This window comes from Anopheles maculipalpis, chromosome X, assembly GCF_943734695.1.
Source record: "Anopheles maculipalpis chromosome X, idAnoMacuDA_375_x, whole genome shotgun sequence".
NCBI classification, from domain to species: domain Eukaryota; kingdom Metazoa; phylum Arthropoda; class Insecta; order Diptera; family Culicidae; genus Anopheles; species Anopheles maculipalpis.
Window position 1 is genome coordinate 14,412,285 of NC_064870.1, and position 6,529 is coordinate 14,418,813.

A 6,529-nucleotide genomic window follows, 5' to 3' on the forward strand; every position below is an offset into this window, starting at 1 on the left:
ATGAAGATGCTGCACGCCGCAACGAGAAGGGCCGAGCTGGGTGCGAGGGCTGTTTTCAATCGGCAGGACCTCGCCTGATGCTGGTGGACCGTTGCGCAAGAGGGAGAGGGTCGATGCAGACACTGGATGGGTACGCACCGATAGAGCGCGCCTGTGTGGCGAACACTTAGAAAACGCGAGAACTACGAGCGCACGGTCTACCAACTTCTTACAGCAACTGGCAGATGACACAGTGAGAGCACACAACGTGGCCTGCAGCGTTGACGTAGCTGTACGGGAGTGCGTGGGAAGCGGAAGTTCGGTTGATTGTGGAGTCTGTCTTGGAACACTGGTGAGCGCTGGTGAAACACTGGTGAGCCCGGATGGTGGGGGGGGGGGGGGGGGGCGCTAACGAATCGTTGATTTCTTGAGTGACACCACCAAAACAACGGCAACGACAAAAACAAAACTAGGTCCAGTTTCTATGTGGCGGCGGGGAGAAAGGCTCTCTTTTTCAGGACACCTGCCTGCACAGGTGGAAGATAGCGCCGCTTAGCGACCCCGTGACTACATAGAGGAGATACACTCACACACACACATGGGACACAAACACGCGCGCGCAAAGGAGATCGATGTAGATATACACACACACACACGCACAAACACTAGACACGCTCACGTACTTTTCTCCTGTGACAGGAGACAACAATTGCTTGTGTCTATCTCCTCTTCCTTGTCTGAAGGCTGCGAGGGGAACCGGGGAAGGTCGAGAGGTGTGTTGAGATGAATGAGGATCGTCCAGCAGTCCAGCGTCAGAATTTTGATTGAAGAGATGGATCCTATCCTCGTCCAGAGGCGTGTTGTTACGTTGGAAAAGACAGATCCTCCTGAGCACCAACAAATTTCGACCGCACTAAACACAACACACACACACACACAATCACTGATTGTTTTCCACTGTTGTGACGGAACCTCACGTATATTCGGGCGTCGTGATCTCTCTCGACGGGGGGGGGGTGGGGTGGACGACCTATGCGAAGTTGTTGGATGCTGATGTGTTTCTTCTAGAGTGTTTGCTGGAGCTGGGGATGATGATCTTCGCTAGTTAATGATGGGGTAATGGTAGACTTTCTACAGGCTCTGGGGCTCTGCAGACAACTCTGACGCCACGATCCCGCCAGATCGGGACACACGCTCATCCGAATCTGGCGGCGACGGCGACGGGTGGCAAGTTTGGGCGACCGCTTCCAGAACTCCGAATCACGCTGCACGCACGTGGTACGTACGCCCGCGGGACAACCCTTGTGTCCCAGAGGGTTGCTGTAAGGCGGGCGATTTTGCTCTCTTCCGGGTTGTTAAAATCCTTTTCCACCTTTCCACAATAAGAAGAAGAATAACAAAAACAAAACAATGTGTTGGTGCACTGTTGCGATGTGCCCTGGATCTGGGTAGACGTTGTGGTCTGCGACTCGTCTAATTAGTGCTAAGCTGGATCCTTCCTTTTTGCAGTGGCGTTACATCTACCCACCACACATAGACCACACACTTCAGCCAGCTCCTAGCTCTGTGCTGCTTGTTGGTGGTGATGCTACCCCGAAGGAAACACTTGCTTACGCGAAGATCTCGGCCTGGCGTAGTTGCGGACTTTGGCTACCATTTTCAATCATCGCCGTGTTCCTCCTACCAACGCACGCACTGTTTCAGATGTGTGCGAGTGTTGGAGGTGACAGCAAAGCAGATGCACTCACAGCAGCTGATGAGCCAACAACACCACACCCACCCCCGTTCGCTGATCCTCGCCGATAGACTGACACTTTGCATACACACGCACGCACACTCGATCACAACACCGAGCACACACAACGCACCGTCCGCATACAAACGCACTGCTCCTACACGCACGCACTCAAAGGATGACTGTTCCTGATGTTCTCTGATCTTCCGACTTTTTGGCTAATTTGGCGCAGGTAGACTACGAGTGCGTGTGTGGATTTCTGAGGGCTCGCTAAAGAATGCACAGAAAATTGGCGTACGTTTTGTTGATTGGATATTCTCGACCGACTGGCTTTAGTTTAGTCCGATGCACACACACACATTCACGCACACTCTTTCTCTCTCTCTCTATCTCCCTCTCTTTCTCTGTCTCCCTCTCTTTCTCTCCTCTGTGTTTTATCTGCTGTAATTTGATGCTGATTTTGTGGTTTGTTGTGTAGTATTCAAATTATTTATACATTCTTCTCTAGCAGGACGCGCGCAAAAAATTCCGCCACGAATGGTTTGAGAGTGCTTAGCAAAACACTCTCAGCATTCTTGTAATTCTGCCCAGTTGTAAAATTGTTGGAAAAATTGCACTGCACGGAAACGCTTCACGCAGGTTCTGATTTTCTGTGTTCCTGCAGTGTGGTAAAGAGAAGAGGAGTTTTTAAGTAAAGTGCGATTAGTTGAACTGCTCCCGGAAATTTATAGTCGTTTCCAACAAAATTTTGGAAATGATACACCAATAAGAACATACACACACAAATGTAGAGAACTTGGTTACGCATCCAAGAAACCGAAGAACAAATTAGCTCTCTAAGCTAAGGATCAAATATTTTCTGAGACTCGATGTTGGAACTTTTTTGCGAAAGGCTTCAATTGAGCTTCGCAGAAAAATAAAATCTTCCACAAGGTCCTCAAATTTAGACAACTGATATGATTCTTAAGAAAAAAAATCTGCGTGCACTGTTTGCTTTCCCAAACACACACACACACACGCACAGCAGAGGTCCGGGATATACACCGGCGATGATTGTGCGAAAGAAATGGTTTCAAAAATTGTCGCCCATTTTTTTTTTTCGTGGGAAAGGGTCCTTACGCTGCACATTTATGCCACATACACACACACACTCGACGCGATAAGGAGAAAGCTCGTGTGGGGTGGAGGGGGGGGGGGGGGGGCAAGGGAGGAGTTTTGATTTGGTGAGGAGTTTGCTGAAATGTTGCGCTGAACATTCGACGGTGGCTGATCGGGTTGATTGTTCACGGTTTCTGCAAAGTTCACCTTTTTTTAGGGTGGAACAGCACAAGATCCGTGCTAGCCTGTCGCTTGCACCAAGAAGCACATGTCCCAGCGGTGTTGTTGTTGTGCGTTTTTTTTTTCTTGGACGGATCCTGGATGTTCAATTTCTTGTTTCCAACCATCAGAGTGTTGCGTATTTTTCAACAAGTTCACATGCTGCTAGGCTCCCAAAATGGCGACCTGCAAGTGTCCACACACAGCAAACGCTACTCTTGACTGTTGCATAATTGGTGTTTGGACCGATCGAACCGAGCCGGGAACAATTAAAGCACGCACACAACAATTGCACACAAGCAGCACCACTCGGAGCGTGTGGTGATTGTTTGAGCTGGATAGAGTTATGTTGGTTTGATTGAATATCTTGGATACTTAGTTACTAATGTGTGTGGTTGCGGTTTGCACAGCAGGTACTACTATTCCGGTGGTGGCAGCATCCGAATTGATCCTCTTACTCCGGTTATCCATTACCGCACACAAACACACACACACACACACGTGCACATAAAACAAGTGCAAATCGCAGTCACAGTTAAGAAAAATTAAACAAATGTCACTAAATCTAACTGTTCACAAGAGACAAACTCTCATCCACACACAAACACACACACACGTGAGAAGGGGGAACCAAAAATGCGCTCAAGAACAGGTGTTTCTTTGCTTGTTGGGTGTCATCACCGGTTGTGCCACTGTTTGATTGAGATGATGCCGCTCCAGAGTCAGCTTCCTAATGAAGCTGAGACGAACAGTGACGCTGCAGTCATCCCCCCCCCCCCCCCCCTCAAAATGGCAGAGATTTGGTCCAGCGCTTGCCGTTTGGGGGATTCACTTTCTTGGCGCCCGAATTGCAATGTGCTCCGCCGCGCGCGTTGTGCTTCAACGTTCAACGTGCTGTTAGTGAGTGAGGGCGCCCCGTGCACACGCACATGCACCAGACCTGAGCCGCCGATTCTGGATGAGTGGTGGGGAAGGGGGATGTTAGAGGGTGCCCAGACACACGCAACACAGTCGCAGGATGTTAGGAATTGTTTCTGCGTGTATTTTGCACGATACAACAACCAACGACCAAAATTTGCACTAACTAAAACAAACACAAGAACACGCACACACGGTGACAATCGAAAAACTAACTTAAAAAACTTAACAGACGTTTGCACCCAAAAGAACAACGTTACGTTTTTTTTTTTTTATATAACTGTGTGTTTGAAGAAGCCTCCGGTTTTTTTTTTTTTCTTTAATTTTTCCTCTTTTGTTTGTTGCGGTGTTGTGTAGGTCTTTCTTCGCAACTGCTCGCCCAGGCTGTGTATTAAATATTGGAGAATGCGTGTGTGGCGCGTCCGCTGCTGGTGGCGTTTCTATTGTGACTGTTCTTTCCGTTGCCGCTGCTGCTGAACTGATCTGAGTGTTGTGTGCGAGACGCAACCGCAGCGCGCACCAAAGCGCACGAACGCAAAACAACACACAAAAAAGCATACACACACACACACGCCACACTCAAGCGAAGAGCGAAGAGAAGCACAACAGCAGCAGGAGCTGCAAAGCGAATCGACTGAATAGAAGAAAAAAAAAAAACGGTCGCACTCACCGACACAGCCCCACCGTACGGGGTACACACGCGCGTGTGTATTTTGGATGCACTCATACTCACACACACACACGCGCGGACGAACGGTGGTGAGCATTCGCGCGCGCGATGTGGTCTTAGAACGGAATGCACATTAGAAGGTTGAATGAATGGACGCGGGGCGCGTGAGCGGAAGGGTACCGGAAAACGGTAGACAGACGTGATGCGCTTCGGTCACGCAGCGCGTTCGTTTTGCGTGCGAGTGAGACAGGTGCGCGACACACGCGCGTACACACCACACGCCAGAGCAAGCAAGCAATTCTTCGCCACTCTCTGAGAGATGTGTGCGCGTGTGAGCGAGACCGCATGGTACGTGTACGCGCACGGGCTTGTTCGGTATCGCTCGCATGCAGGGCCGTTTCACCGATTTATGTTGCTACTGCTGCGTACTGCGCTTGTGAGTTACCTGACCGCTGCAAGCTGTGGGTGGCGGAACGGTTGTGCGCTAGTGTGCGTGGTTTCCCCTTTTTTTCCTTTGAGTTGGATACGGAGCTTTTCGCTCTGTGCGAGCGAATTTGAAGTGAGTTACCACCGAACGCATCCCCACTCTTTCGCCCGGCGACACGCACAGGAAACTCACTGTGACGGTAAGTGAGCTGTCTCTTTTACTCGCCCGTTATCGCATCCGCACTCGCTCGCACGCTCGCTTGCTCGCCTTTTGAGCCGTTCTCTTTCACACCTCGCATTCGCTGGTCAGTCAGAGAACTAAAGCCGGCCGTACAGCTTCTCTCCATCTCGCACTCCGACCGTACGGTTATGTTCCTTGCTCGCTCACACACTATGTGTCCAGCTTTTCCCATACCCCGTACAAGGGCCAAAAAGCTCGCATGGTGGCACTCGGACGTTTAGGGGGACACACACAAAAAAGACACCCCAAAACGTATACGGCAACTGAAAGAAAAACCTATCCCGTTTTGGCACGAACCGTACGCTTCGGCGTTTTACGATTTTTCTTCCCTCACGGTTACGGTGGAAACAGTTTGAATGGGGTTCGGTCGCCAATTAGAAGCGGAGCTGAAAGAAGTGGTGAGTTTGGGTGGCGGGTTTTGGTTGGGTGTGAGAAGATGCGAACAGGCATGTTGTGTCCTGTGCGTTTGTGCTTGGTGCTGCTCTACGTCCAGATCGGTGGAGTACAGGATAACGCCGAATACTGTTCCTCGTAGGCCTCTAACGTCGGCCTTTCACGATTGGCCGAATGTTTGTAATTGTAATGAAGGACATGTTTGCTGAAGTTGTCGTTGCTCGTTGTAAGAAATTAGATTTTTTAAACAAATAAATGGTTGGCATAAAATTGTTGACAGCTGTCAAAAATTTCGCACATTTTGGGGCACGATTTACGAATGAACGAATTTTTACATCGTACAGCACTTACAACTTACAGTATTAGACATAAACTATGAGATCGCCTTCTTCTTGGCTTAATGAACTGCTAGATCACGCCGAATGGCTTACTAGACTTCCCAATACCACGTAATTGGAACGTCAGATAGATTGATTGGACCCCGGTCCTGCAGTGTTCAATGCCGTAGCGACCCCCCAACTTCATCAGACCACCTTTATATTCGACAAATATATGTTACGAAGGTGGACGATAGACCTTAGTCGTTGCCTATCACAGCAGAAAGGGCCTGAGACTTCTTGAGGGTCATCGCCCCATGTGATATGCGTCCACAGAGAGCATGATCTGCCTTTAGGAAGCAATAATGGCAGGTCATGATCTCCTGAGGTTGTAGAGACAAAGCAGGAGTCCCCGTTTCGTTGTGTTTGACTACGAAAAAATTGAGACTCTGAGCTGATCTCTTAATTCATCCTCCATCAGTTGAATATTATTGATATCATACCTCCATTTTTATGTCTTTTACAAAATAAGG